Source organism: Loxodonta africana, chromosome 21 (genome assembly GCF_030014295.1).
Source record: "Loxodonta africana isolate mLoxAfr1 chromosome 21, mLoxAfr1.hap2, whole genome shotgun sequence".
NCBI lineage: Eukaryota > Metazoa > Chordata > Mammalia > Proboscidea > Elephantidae > Loxodonta > Loxodonta africana.
The window spans coordinates 12,352,447-12,368,077 of record NC_087362.1 but is presented as its reverse complement, the minus strand read 5'-3'; the positions used below and the strand labels follow the sequence as shown (position 1 = coordinate 12,368,077).

The 15,631-nt window shown below is 38.4% G+C and overlaps 1 protein-coding gene across 2 annotated transcripts in view; it reads right to left on the bottom strand.

Annotated features, from left to right (window-relative positions):
• Positions 1 to 15,631, bottom strand: part of GLRA3 (glycine receptor alpha 3) — a 240,913-nt gene that overhangs the window by 54,310 nt on the left and 170,972 nt on the right. The window lies entirely within an intron of this gene.

Genomic DNA, 15,631 nt, shown 5'->3' with positions numbered 1-15,631 from the left:
AATAAACTATTAGATCCTTTTCTAACACCTTGAGCTGAAACATTGAATGAAGGATTTGTGCTTAGTGGGTACATACCAATAAACTCAGACTAATCCAACTTTATGTTCTTTGCACCATTATCCCACACCTTTACTAGCCATTCCTACACATATTTCCCAGGTTTCTATTTGTACATATTAGATAAGTCAAGCAGTTCTTTTACAGTGTAGTGTGCCTTCTCCTGGGTCACAGTTCGTACTTTTGGGGCTCGCTGGGATTTAAATCTAGCTAAGTGGTGAGGACGTGTTCTGACAACATTTAGCAATGCTTTTTAAAACATCTGCCTCGGGGATATTCCAGGCAATGACTCAGACTCCTCTCCGGCTGATGACTGAGACTCTGCCTCAGGCACTATCTCAGACAAAGGCTTTTCAGACACAGCTGGGTTAATCTCATCAGATGCTGGTGGAGGGGACAATGATTTTACTGGAAAAGGTGGCTTAACAGACAAAGATATAGTAATCTCTTCAGATGGGAGTGAGAAGGCTGGTTCCGTTGGCAGGAGTGATTCAACAGAATTTAGGGGCTTAGTGTCCCAAGCTTCCTGATTATCTGCCCATATGTCTCCATCCCAAGTTCAGGATCCCATTTCTTCTCAATCAATGCCCTCACTTTAACTTCAGACTCCATTCAAGACTGGGAATTCAACTGGCATTGTAATTCAGCCATTCTTATGATAAGAGTCTGGGTTTCATTTTCAGCAATATCAGCTCTGTTACTACAAGAAATAAAGTTTTCTTTCAGGGTACAAGTGGCAACTTTGAGGTCATTTATGTGGTGCTTAAGCTGTGACTCTTAAGCCCTGAGCTCACCTCTTTCTTTCAGCTCTCTGTCCAGTGAAAGTAAGACCAACCAAGCAGGTTTCTTATACTTCTCATTGTGATGAAATTGTAGAAAAGTATCAGAGTTGTGATCATCCAGAGCATCAATACCTGATCTATTGGTGGCAATAGCTTGCGTATCTCTATTGTCACCTCATGCCATGGATTAGTAGTGTCTTCTTTTCTATTGGAAGCAGAGTTATCAACATCTTTAAGACTAATTAGACTTGAGAACCAATTTAGAAATCAATGCTTACAATTTTGTTTCTTTAGAACTGCTCTTGGTACCAAATGTCTTAGGCTGGGTTCTCTAGGTTCTCTAGAGAAGCAAAACCAGCGAAGTGTATGTGTGTGTGTGTGTGTGTGTGTGTGTGTGTGTATATATACATATATAAAGAAAGAGAGTTTTATCTCAAGGAAATGGCTTACATGGTTGTAGATACTGGCAAGTCCCAAGGCTGTGTCAGGCATCAGTCTGGAGGCTTCTCCTGACTCACTCATTTGCAGAGGCTGATGAATACAAAATCAGCAGGTAAGACAGCAGGCTGCTGGCTCAAGTCCCAAGACCTCGAGGTCTGATGATGATAAGCCAGATGCAGAATCCAGAGTGAGGAAAAGCCAGCCAGCTTTGCCAGAATGTCCATATATATTGGATGCAAGTCACATGGAAACTCCTCTTACAACTGATTGGCTGATCACATCAGATCACATCATGAAGGTGATTATATTACACCCTTACCTAACTGCCAAATTACTTCGTTACATAACTATCAAATTGCTTCATTACATAAGTGCCAAATTACATCATTACATAACTGCCAAACCACTGAGAATCAAGGTCCGGCCAAATTGACACACAACCTTAACCATCACACTGGCAATGCTAGTAAAACAACAATGAGAAGCTTCTTTTCACCTTTTTATTTTATCATCTATTTTACAATTTTTGAGCTTGTTTATCTTGGGTTGTCTGTGATTTGTAATTAAAAGTATTCCAATTGAGACTGTATCAAGCAAAAAAGACAGAAGAATCTGATTACTAAAATCAGGAAGCAAAGAGTGGGCATCATTACTGACCTTATAGAAAAAAAAAAGGGGGTTATAAAGGAATACTAGGAATAACTAAGTTAGATAATATTGATGAAGTGGACAAATATGGCGAATGACACATATTAACGAAAATGATTAAAGAAGAGATAGAAAACTTGAATAGACCTATAGCAAGTAAGGAAACCCTGGTGGCATAGTAGTTAAGAGTTAGGGCTGCTAACGAAAAGGTCAGCAGTTCAAGTCCACCAGGTGCTCCTCGGAAACTCTATGGGGCAGTTCTACTCTCTCTTATAGGGTCATTATGAGTTGGAATCGACTCAATGGCAATGGATTTGGTTAATTTTTAATAACAAGCAAAGCAAAGTAATTAGTAATTTAAAAACCTCCCACAAAAAAAAAGCATAGGACCACGCAGCTTCACTGGAGAATTCTACTAAAAACTTAAGGAAGAACACTTTCAGAAAATAGAAGAAACACTTCAACTCATTGTATGAGACCAGTATTACCCTGATACCAAAAACAGTATGACCCCGTTACCAAAAAAAGAAACATGCCAACATCTCTTATGAATATAGATGCAAAAACCTCAGCAAAATACTAGCAAGTTGAATCTAGCAACTATGAAAATAATTATTTACCATAACCAATTTGAATTTTTTTCAGAAATGTAAGACTAATTTAACAACCAAAATTAGTTACATGATCATCTCAATAGACACAAAGCATTTGTTAATATTTAACACCCTTTCATGATGAAAACACTTGACAAACTACAAATAGAAGGGAATATCCTCACCCCTTTAAATGACATCTACAAAAAACCTATAGCTAATGTCATACTACACAGAGAAAGAATGTTTTCCCAGTAAGATCTGGAATAAGACAAAAAGGTCTGTTCTTGTCATTTCTATTCAACAAGTACTAGAGGCATCTACCCAGGGCAATTAGGCAACAAAAGGAAATGAAATATATTCAGATTAGAAAGGAAGAAGTAAGACTTTCTAGAAACACATGACATGATCTCATTCATAGAAAATCCAAAAAGTCCAGTATAAAACTGCTTGAACTAATAAACAAGTTCAGGAAGGTTCAGTAAGCTACAGGATTTGATATCATGTACCAATTGTGTTTCTATACACTAACTATGAACAATCTAAAAAATGAAGTTGAGTAAAGGATTCCATTTATAATAGAAATGATTAGAATAAAATACTTAGGAAAAAATTTAACAGAAGAAGTGCACGGCTTCTATATTAACACCTACAAAATACAGCTGACCAAAATTTTAAAAAGATCTAAACTAATAGAAAGTTATCACATTTTCATTGGTCTGAAGACTTCATATTGTTAAGATTCCAATACAGCCTAAATTGATATACAGATTCAATGCAAACTCTATTAAAATTCCAACTGCCTTTTTGGCAGAAATTGAAAAGCTGATCCTAAAATTCATAGGAAAATGCAAGGGACCTTAAATAGCCAAAATAATCTTACAGAAAAAAAACAGATTTAGTAGACTCATATTTCTTTTTTTTTTTTAAATAATTTTTATTGAGCTTTAAGTGAACGTTTACAAATCAAGTCAGTCTGTCACATATAAGCTTATATACACCTTACTCCACTTACTCTCCCCTTAATGAGTCAGCCTTTCCAGTCTCTACTTTCGTGACAATTTTGCCAGTTTCTAACCCTCTCTACCCTTCCATCTCCCCTCCAGACAGGAGATGCCAACACAGTCTCAAGTGTCCACCTGATACAAGTAGCTCACTCTTCATCAGCATCTCTCTCCTATCCATTGTCCGGTCCCTTCCATGTCTGATGAGTTGTCTTCAGGAATGGTTCCTGTCCTGGGCCAACAGAAGGTTTGGGGACCATGACCGCTGGGATTCCTCTAGTCTCAGTCAGACCATTAAGTCTGGTCTTTTTATGAGAATTTGGGATCTGCATCCCACTGATCTCCTGCTCCCTCAGGGGTTCTCTGTTGTGCTCCCTGCCAGGGCAGTCATCGGTTGTGGTCGGACATCGTCTAGTTCTTCTGGTCTCAGCATGATGTAAGTCTCTGGTTCCTGTGGCCCTTTCTGTCTCTTGGGCTCTTAGTTATCGAGTGACCTTGGTGTTCTTCATTCTCCTTTGCTCCTGGTGGGTTGAGACGAATTGATGCATCTTAGATGGCCGCTTGTTAGCATTTAAGACCCCAGATGCCACTCTTCAAAGTGGGATGCAGAATGTTTTCATAATAGAATTATTTTGCCAATTGACTTAGAAGTCCCCTTAAGCCATAGTCCCCAAACCCCACCCTTGCTCTGCTGACTTTTGAAGCATTCAGTTTATCCCGGAAACTTCGCTTTTGGTCCAGTCCAGTTGAGCTGACCTTCCGTGTATTGAGTATTGTCCTTCCCTTCACCTAAAGTAGTTCTTATCTACTAACTAATCAGTAAAAAACCCTCTCCCACCCTCCCTCCCCCCTCCCCCCCTCGTAACCATAAAAGTATGTGTTCTTCTCAGTTTATACTATTGCTCAAGATCTTTTAATAGTGGTCTTATACAATATTTGTCCTTTTGCCTCTGACTAATTTCGCTCAGCATAATGCCTTCCAGGTTCCTCCATGTTATGAAATGTTTCACAGATTCATCTCTGTTCTTTATCGATGTGTAGTATTCCATTGTGTGAATATACCACAATTTATTTAACCGTTCATCCATTGATGGACACCTTGGTTGCTTCCAGCTTTTTGCAATTGTAAACAGAGCTGCAATAAACATGGGTGTGCATATATCTGTTTGTGTGAAGGCTCTTATTTGTCTAGGATATATTCCAAGGAGTGGGATTGCTGGGGTGTATAGTAGTTCTATTTCTAACTTTTTAAGAAAACGCCGGATAGATTTCCAAAGTGGTTGTACCATTTTACATTCCCACCAGCAGTGTATAAGAGTTCCAATCTCTCCTCAGTCTCTCCAACATTTATCATTTTGTGTTTTTTGGATTAATGCCAGCCTTGTTGCAGTGAGATGGAATCTCATCGTAGTTTTAATTTGCATTTCTCTAATGGCTAATGATTGAGAGCATTTTCTCATGTATCTGTTGGCTGCCTGAATATCTTCTTTAGTGAAGTGTGTGTTCATATCCTTTGCCCACTTCTTGATTGGGTTGTTTGTCTTTTTGTGGTTGAGTTTTAACAGAATCATATAGATTTTAGAGATCAGGCACTGGTCGGAGATGTCATAGCTGAAAATTCTTTCCCAGTCCGTAGGTAGTCTTTTTACTCTTTTGGTGAAGTCTTTAGATGAGCATAGGTGTTTGATTTTTAGAAGCTCCCAGTTATCTGGTTTCTCTTCATCATTTTTGGTAATGTTTTGTATTCTGTTTATGCCTTGTATTAGGGCTCCTAAGGTTGTCTCTATTTTTTCTTCCATGGTCTTTATCGTTATAGTCTTTACGTTTAGGTCTTTGATCCACTTGGAGTTAGTTTTTGTGCATGGTGTGAGGTATGGGTCCTGTTTTATTTTTTTGCCAATGGATATCCAGTTATGCCAGCACCATTTGTTAAAAAGACTATCTTTTCCCCATTTAACTGACTCTGGGCCTTTGTCAAATATCAGCTGCTCATATGTGGATGGATTTATATCTGGGTTCTCAATTCTGTTCCATTGGTCTATGCGCCTGTTGTTGTACCAGTACCAGGCTGTTTTGACTACTGTGGCTGTATAATAGGTTCTAAAATCAGGTAGAGTGAGGCCTCCCACTTTCTTCTTCTTTTTCAGTAATGCTTTACTTATCCTAGGCTTGTTTCCCTTCCATATGAAGTTGGTGATTTGTTTCTCCATCACATTAAAAAATGTCATTGAAATTTGGATCGGAAGTGCATTGTATGTATAGATGGCTTTTGGTAGAATAGACATTTTTACTATGTTAAGTCTTCCTATCCATGAACGAGGTATGTTTTTCCACTTAAGTAGGTCCTGTTTAGTTTCTTATAGTAGTACTTTATAGTTTTCTTTATATAGGTCTTTTACATCTTTGGCAAGATTTCTTCCAAAGTATTTTATCTTCTTGGGGGCTACTGTGAATGGTATTGATTTGGTTATTTCCTCTTCAATGTTCTTTTTGTTGAAGTAGAGGAATCCAAGTGATTTTTGTATGTTTATCTTATAACCTGAGACTCTGCCAAACTCTTCTATTAGTTTCAGTAGTTTTCTGGAGGATTCCTTAGAGTTTTCTGTGCATAAGATCATGTCATCTGCAAATAGAGATAATTTTACTTCCTCCTTGCCAATCTGGATGCCCTTTATTTCGCTTTCTAGCCTAATTGCTCTGGCTAGGACCTCTAGCACAATGTTGAATAAGAGTGGTGATAAAGGGCATCCTTTTCTGGTTCCTGTTCTCAAGGGAAATGCTTTCAGGCTCTCTCCATTTAGAGTGATATTGGCTATTGGCTTTGTATAAATGCCCTTTATTATGTTGAGGAATTTTCCTTCCATTCCTATTTTGCTGAGAGTTTTTATCATAAGTGGGTGTTGGACTTTGTCAAATGCCTTTTCTGCATCAATTGATAAGGTCATGTGGTTTTTGTCTTTTGCTTTATTTATATGGTAGATTACATTAATGGTTTTTCTAACATTAAATCAGCCTTGCATATCTGGTATAAATCCCACTTGGTCATGGTGGATTATTTTTTTTGATATGTTGTTGAATTCTATTGGCTAGAATTTTGTTGAGGATTTTTGCATCTATGTTCATGAGGGATATAGGTCTGTAATTTTCTTTTTTTGTGATGTCTTTACCTGGTTTTGGTATCACGGATATGGTGACTTCATAGAATGAGTTAGGCAGTATTCCATCATTTTCTATGCTTTGAAATACCTTTAGTAGTAGTGGTTTAACTCTTCTCTGAAAGTTTGGTAGAACTCTGCAGTGAAGCCATCCGGGCCAGGGCTTTTTTTTGTTGTGAGTTTTTTGATTACCGTTTCAATCTCTTTTTTTTGTTATGGGTCTATTTAGTTGTTCTACTTCTGATTGTGTTAGTTTAGGTAGGTAGTGTTTTTCTAGGAATTCATCCATTTCTTCTAGGTTTGCAAATTTGTTAGAGTACAATTTTTCGTAATAATCTGGTATGATTCTTTTAATTTCAGTTGGGTCTGTTGTGATGTGGCCCATCTCGTTTCTTATTTGGGTTATTTGTTTCCTTTCCTGTATTTCTTTAGTCAGTCTGGCCAATGGTTTATCAATTTTGTTAATTTTTTCAAAGAACCAGCTTTTGGCTTTGTTAATTCTTTCAATTGTTTTTCTGTTCTGTAATGCATTTTTATTATTTGTTTTCTTCTGGTGCCTGATGGATTCTTTTGTTGCTCACTTTCTATTTGTTCAAGTTGTAGGGACAGTTCTCTGATTTTGGCTCTTTCTTCTTTTTGTATGTGTGCATTTATCTATATATATCGGCCTCTGAGCGCTGCTTTTGCTGTGTTCCAGAGGTTTTGATAAGAAGTATTTTCATTCTCATTGCATTCTATGAATTTCTTTATTCCCTTCTTAATGTCTTCTATAACCCAGTCTTTTTTGAGCAAGGTATTGTTCAGTTCCCAAGTGTTTGATTTCTTTTCCCTAATATTTCTGTTACTGATTTCCATTTTTATGGCCTTGTGGTCTGAGAAGATGCTTTGTAATATTTCGATGTTTTGGATTCTGCAAAGGTTTGTTTTATGACCTAATATGTGGTCTATTCTAGAGAATGTTCTATGTGCGCTAGAAAAAAAAGTATACTTTGCAGCAGTTGGGTGGAGAGTTCTGTATAAGTCAATGAAGTCAAGTTGGTTGATTGTTGTAATTAGGTCTTCCGTGTCTCTATTGAGCTTCTTACTGGATGTCCTGTCCTTCTCCGAAAGTGGTGTGTTGAAGTCTCCTACTATAATTGTGGAGGTGTCTATCTCACTTTTCAGTTCTGTTAAAATTTGATTTATGTATCTTGCAGCCCTGTCATTGGGTGCATAAATATTTAATATGGTTATATCTTCCTGGTCAATTGTCCCTTTTATCATTATATAGTGTCCTTCTTTATCCTTTGTGATGGATTTAACTTTAAAGTCTATTTTGTCAGAAATTAATATTGCTACTCCTGCTCTTTTTTGCTTATTGTTTGCTTGATATATTTTTTCCATCCTTTGAGTTTTAGTTTGTTTGTGTCTCTAAGTCTAAGGTGTGTCTTTTGTAGGCAGCATATAGACGGGTCGTGTTTCTTTATCCAGTCTGAGACTCTCTGTCTCTTTACTGGTGCGTTTAGTCCATTTACATTCAGCGTAATTATAGATAAGTATGTGTTTAGTGCTGTCATTTTGATGCCTTTTTATGTGTGTTGTTGACAATTTCATTTTTCCACTTATTTTTTGTGCTGAGACGTTTTTGTGTGTAACTTGTGTGTTCCTCATTTTCATAGTATTTGACTTTATGTTTGCTGAGTCATTACGTTTTTCTTGGTTTTTATTTTGAGTTATGGAGTTGTTATACCTCTTTGTGGTTACCTTAATATTTACCCCTATTTTTCTAAGTAGAAACCTAACTTGTATTGTCCTATATCGCCTTGTATCCCTCTCCATATGGCAGTTCTATGCCACCTGTATTTAGTCCCTCTTTTTATTATTGTGATCTTTTACATATTGACTTCAATGATTCCCTGTTTTGAACTTTTTTTTTTTTAAATTAATCTTAATTTGTGTTTGTGATTTCCCTATTTGAGTTGATATCAGGATGTTCTGTTCTGTGACCTCGTGTTGTGCTGGTATCTGATATTATTGGTTTTCTGACCAAACAATTTCCTTTAGTATTTCTTGTAGCTTTGGTTTGGTTTTTGCAAATTCTCTAAGCTTGTGTTTATCTGTAAATATCTTAGTTTCACCTTCATATTTCAGAGAGAGTTTTGCTGGATATGTGATCCTTGGCTGGCAGTTTTTCTCCTTCAGTGCTCTGTATATGTCATCCCATTGCTTTCTTGCCTACATGGTTTCTGCTGAGTAGTCTGAACTTATTCTTATTGATTCTCCATTGTAGGAGACCTTTCTTTTATCCCTGGCTGCTTTTAAAATTTTCTCTTTATCTTTGGTTTTGGCAAGTTTGATGATAATATGTCTTGGTGATTTTCTTTTTGGATCAATCTTAAATGGGTTTCTATGAGCATCTTGGATAGATATCCTTTCGTCTTTCATGATGTCAGGGAAGTTTTCTGCCAACAGATCTTCAACTATTTTCTCTGTGTTTTCTGTTGTCCCTCCCTGTTCTGGGACTCCAATCACATGCAAGTTATTCTTCTTGATAGAGTCCCACATGATTCTTAGGGTTTCTTCATTTTTTTGAATTCTTTTATCTGATTTTTTTCCAGCTATATTGGTGTCAATTCCCTGGTCCTCCAGATCTCCCAGTCTGCATTCTAATTGCTCGAGTCTACTCCTCTGACTCCCTATTGAGTTGTCTAATTCTGTAATTTTACTGTTAATCTTTTGGATTTCTGAATGCTGTCTCTCTATGTTCTTGCAACTTATTAATTTTTCTACTATGTTCTTGAATAATCTTTTTGAGTTCTTCAACTGCTTTATCAGTGTGTTCCTTGGGAAGGGAAGGGGAGGGTTCAGATAAATAGGAGAGAGTAGCACCCCGGAATATAGACAAAGTTACTTATCTTTGTTGGGATGACTGTTTTATCTGAGATTCCCGAGGGGTGCGTCGTTGACTGTGTGCGCTGGCTGTGTAGAGATTGTCCCCAAGGGTCAGGCCCGCATCCCCTGCTTGCGCTGTCTCAGAAACTGCGGTCAGTTCCTCCGCTCGCAGTCCAAAGCCCAGCGTCAAGGTTCCCCGGCTGGGATGCTGCACTCCCAGCTCCAAAACCAGTCACTGCCTCCCGGTGACTTCTCCTCCTGTCAGCCACATTGTTGCGCTGCCTGAGTGCCCTGGCTGGGCTTCCACTGAGGTCAGTTCAGGGGGTTAGGGCTGCACCTCGTGATTGTGCCATCTCAGGATGACGTGCTCAGCTCCCCTGTGCCCAGTCCAAAGCCTGGCGCTAAGGTTTCCTGACTGGGACGCTGGCTCCAGGCTCCGAAAACAGTCGCTGCTTCCCCGTGGTTGTTTGTTCTCAGTCTCTGTCACTCAGGTCAACTCTTTAAATCTGTGTTTGTTGGTCAGGGTTCGTAGATTGTCATGTATGTGATCGATTCACTTGTTTTTCCCAGTCTTTGTTGCAAGAGGGATCCGAGGTGGCGTCTACCTAGTCAGCCATCTTGGCCCCGCCTCCCCAGACTCACATTTCTGATTTCAAAAATTTCTACAAAGTTGCAGTAATCTCGAGTTTGTGGAAATGTCAAAAAGCTAGACACAGATCAATAGAACAAAATCGAGAGTCCAGAAATGATCATCCATGGTCAATTGATTTTTGGCAAAGGACTAAGACAATTCTATAGGAAAAGAATGGTCTTTACAACAAATGACACAGGGAGAACTAGACATTCACATGCAAAATAAAATATGGACGCCTACCTCACAGTACACACAGAATTTAACTCAAAATAAATCCTAGATAGAAATGTAAAAGCTAAAATCATAAACTCCTAGAAGAAAATGTAAACATGAAACTTCATAACCTAGGATTAAGTGGTGATTTCAGTACATCAAAAGCACAAGTGATTAAGAAAATGATAAATTTGACTTCATCAAAATTAAAAGCTTTCGTGCTTTAAATGACACCATCAGAAAAATAAGAAGTCAACTCACAGACTAGGAGAAAGTATTTGGAAATCAATAAGAAGACAAATACTCTGATTAGGAAATGGGGAAAGGATTTAATACACATTTTGCCAAAGAAGATATACAAAGGGCTGATACTCCTTTATGCCAATTGCCGTCAAATAGATTCTCACCCCTAGCAACACTGTAGGACAGAGTAGAGGTGTCTTATATGGTTTCCAAGGCTGTAAATCTTTATGGTAGCAGATTGCCACATCTTTCTTCTGTGGAGCAGCTGGTGAGATTGAAATGCTGACCTTTTAGTTAGCAGCCAACACTTTAACCACTGTGCCACCAGGGCTACCCTTATGAATGGCCAATAACACATGAAAAGATGCTCATCATTAATCATTAGAGAAATGCAAATTAAAACCGCAATGAATTATCACTTCACACACACTAAAACCCATTGCCATTGGGTTGATTCAGACTCACGGTGACCTCATGTGTGTACAGAGTAGAACTGCTCTGTAAGGTTTTCTCGGCTGTAATCTTTATGTGAATAGATTGCGAGGCCTTTCTTTCATGATGCCACTGTGTGGGTTCAAACTAACAATCTTTAGGTTAATAGTGGAGCACAAACAATTTATGCCATCCAGTGACCACACTAGAATGGCTAATATTAAAAAAGACAGAAAATAGTGTTGGCAAAAAAGGGGAGAAACTGGAACCCCTACACATTGCTTATGGAGCTCTGGTGATGCGGTGGTTAAGAATTTAGCTGCTAACCAAAAGGCTGGCGGTTTGAATCCACCAGCTGCTTATTGGAAACCCTATGGGGGAGTTCTGTCTTATAGGATCTTTATGAGTTGGAATCGACTCCATGGCAATGGCTTTGTTTTATTTTGTTTTATAAATCACTTATGGGAATATAAAATAGTACAGCCTTCTTGGAAAACAGTTTAGCGGTTCTTCAAAATATTAAACATAGAGTTGCCATATGCCCTAGAGCACCATTTCTAGATATATGCACAAGAGATATGAAATATATGTCCACACTAAAACCTTTAAGTGAATCTTCATAGCAGCATTATTCATAATGGCCAAAAGTTGGAAGCACAGACCAAAAGTTCATCAACTAATGAATAAATAAACAAAATGTGGTATATCTGTGCGATAGAATATTATTTTGAAATAAAAAGAAATGCAGTATTGATATATGCAACAATACAGGTGGAAATGGAACACATAAAGATTGATATCCTAGTTATTAGTGAGCTGAAATGGGTTGATATTGGTTATTTTGACTCCAATAATCATATGGTCATCTATGCCAGGAATAACAACTTGAAGAGGAATGGCATTGCATTTATTGTCAAAAAGAATATTTCAAGTCTACCTTGAAGTACAATGCTGTCAGTGATAGAATAATACCTATACATCTACAAGGAAGACCAGTTAATACTCCTATTATTCAAATTTACTCATCAACCACTAAGGCCAAAGACGAAGAAATTGAAGATTTTTACCAACTTCTGCAGTCTGAAATTGATTGAACATGCAATCAGGATGCACTGATAATTACTGGGGATTGGAATGTGAAAGTTGGAACCAAAGAAGAAGGATCAGTAGTTGGAAAAAAATGGCCTTGGTGATAGAAATGATGCCAGAGATCACATGGTTGAATTTTGCAAGACCAAGACTTCATGGCAAATACCTTTTTTCACCAACATAAATGGTGACTATACACATGGACCTGGCCACATGGAATACACAGGAATCAAATGGACTACATTTGTGGAAAAAGACGATGGAAAAGCTCAACATCATCAGTCAAAATGAGGCCACAAGCTGACTGCAGATCAGACCATCAATTGCTCATATGCAAGTTCAAGCCAAAACTGAAGAAAATTAGAACATGTCCATGAGAGCCAAAGTTCAACCTTGAGTATATCCCACCTGAATTTAGAGACTGTCTCAAGAACGGACTTGACACATTGAACACTAGTGATCAAAGACCAGACCAGTTGTGCAAGGACATCATAGTTGAAGAAAGCAAGAGGTCATTAAAAAGGCAGGGAAGAAAAGACCAAAATGGATGTCAGAAGAGACTCTGAAACTTGCTCTTTAAAGTACAGTAGCTAAAGCAAAAGGAAGAAATGATGAAGTAAAAGAGCTGAACAGAAGATTTCAAAGTGTTGCTCAAGAAGAAAAAGTGAAGTATTATGATAACATGTGCAAAGACCTCGAGATAGAAAACCAAAAGGGAAGAACACACTCAGCATTTCTCAAGCCGAAAGAACTGAAGAAAAAATTCAAGGCTTGAGTTGCAATACTGAAGGATTCTGTGGGGAAAATATTAAATGATGCAGAAAACATCAAAAGAAGATGGAAGAAATGCACAGAGTCACTATACCAAAAAGCATTGGTGGATGTTTAACCATTTGAGGAGGTAACATATGATCAGGAACTGCTGGTACTGAAGGAAGAAGTCCAAGCTGCTCGGAAGGCACTGGTGAAAACAAGGCCAGGAATTGACGGAATACCAATTGAGATGTTTCAACCAATGGATGCAGCCCTGGAAGTGCTTACGCATCTATGCCAAGAAAATGTGAAGACAGCTACCTGGCCAACTCACTGGAAGAGATCCATATTTATGCCTATTTCTAAGAAAGGTGATTCAACTGAATTCGGAAATTTATCGAACAATATTATTAATATCACTTGGAAGCAAAATTTTGCTGAAGATCATTCAAAAGAGGCTGCAGCAGCGTATGGACAGAGAACTGGCAGAAATTCAAGCTGGATTTAGAAGAGGACGTGGAACTGAGGATGTCATTGCTGATGTCAGATGGATCCTGGCTGAAAGTAGAGAATACGAGAAAGACGTTTACCTGTGTCTTATTGACTGTGCTAAGGCAGGCGACTATGTGGATCATAGCAAATTATGGACAACATTATGGAGAATGGGAATTCCAGGACGCTTAATTGTGCTCATAAGGAATCTGTACATGGATCAAGAGGCAGTCGTTTGAACAGAATAAGGGGATAATGCATGGTTTAAAGTCAGGAAAAGTGTGTGTCATGGTTGTATCCTTTCACCATACTTATTCAATCTGTATGCTGGGCAAATAATCCCAGAAGCTGGACTATATGAAGAAGAATGGGGCATCAAGATTGGAGGAAGACTCATTAATGACCTGTGTTATGCAGGTGAAACAATCTTGCTTGCTGAAAGTGAGGAGGACTTGAAGCACTTACTGAAGAAGATCAAAGACCACAGCCTTCAGTATGGATTACACCTTAACGAAAAGAAAACAAAAATCCTCACAGTTAGACCAATAAGCAACATCATTATAAACAGAAAAAAGATTGTAGTTGTCAAAGACTTCATTTTACTTGAATCCACAATCAACACCCATAGAAGCAACAGTCAAAAAATCAAAAGACGCATTGTATTGGGCAAGAGAACTCTTTAAAGTGTTGAAAAGCAAAGATGTCACCTTGAGGACTAAGGTGTACCTGACCCAAGTCATGGTGTTTTCGATTGCCTCATATGCATTTGAAAGCTGGACAATGAGTAATGGAGACCGGAGAAGAATTGACACTTTTAAATTGTGGTGTTGGAATGCTGAATATACCATGGACTGCCAAAAGAACAAACAAATCTGTCCCGGAAGAAGTACAACTAGAATGCTTCTTGGAAGCAAGGATTGCGAGACTGCATCTCACATACTTCTGACATGTTGTCAGGAGGTATCTGTCCCTGGAGAAGGACATCATGCCTGGTGAAGTAGAGGGTCAGTGATAAAGAGGAAGACCCTCAATGAGATGGACTGACGCAGTAGCTGCAATGATGCGCTCAAGCATAGCAACAATCATGAGGGTGATGCAGGACTGGGCGGTGTTTTGTTCTGCTGTGTGTAGGTCCTGTGAGTCAGAATCGACTTGGCGGCACCTAAGAACAATATAGATGAACTTCGAAAACATACTAAGTGAAAGAAAACAGTCAGAAGAGTCCATATATGAATCTAGATGAAATACCCAGAAACTATAAGTCTGTAGAGACACAAAGTGGTTTAGTGGTTGCCTAGGGCCAAAGGGTTATGATGGATGGGAAACACTTGTGAAGGACAGTCCCTTGGCTAAGTGGCATTGAAGTGGAGACCTGGAGGATGTGAGAATATTAGGCCTGGGATAATTTGGGGAAAGAGCTTCCTTAAGTGCGGAAGGAAGAGCAAATGCAAAGGCCCTGAGGCTGGAATGATTTTGGTGTGTGAGAAAGTCATTGTGGCAGGAGGTGCCAGAGCAAGGGGGAGCGAAGTAGAAGAAGGTTTGGAGAGATAGAAAAGGGACAGATCACAGGTCCTTGTGATTCCTGTAGTACTTAATTAAGGTAACCTGGGGGTAACGAAAACAAAACTAAGTAAAACTTTCATACCTGGGAAATTCATTTGTGTGTGAACGCATTTTTAACCTAAGTGTTTTATATCTTATAGTAGGAAAGGGTTATTTGCGAGTGCTGTACTTATGTGGCCTTGTGTTTTACTCATTCAATTTGCAGACATTATATAGCCTTACTATGTGCTTCCTAAACCTATTATTGGAAAATAATTAGCAGAAGAATCCCTCTATGTTACAGGAGTTTGAGGTCTGGGCAAGTTAATTGCATACCTGATTGAGAACAATATTTTTTAGTTTTTTTTTTATGCTGTATAATACAGATTACTGTGCTATAATTTCTTAGACTGTAAATTTGTTATGCTTTTGTGGTATCATCTGAGAAAACATCTATTCAATTCTTAGGTTATGGTAGGCATTTAAAAATGTAAGTTGTTTTCTTCTAACCTGTGACAACTTGGTAGATAACTCTTAGCTATATGCAAGCTTGCTTTTGAGGGATGACCTTGAAACCTCCCTATCTTAAAAATTCCCCCCTGGATGGTGCTTACAACATCAGCTCTCTAACCCTGGAGGCTTTTTAGCCTATCTCCTTTCTATTCCAATTGCCTCTAGGTA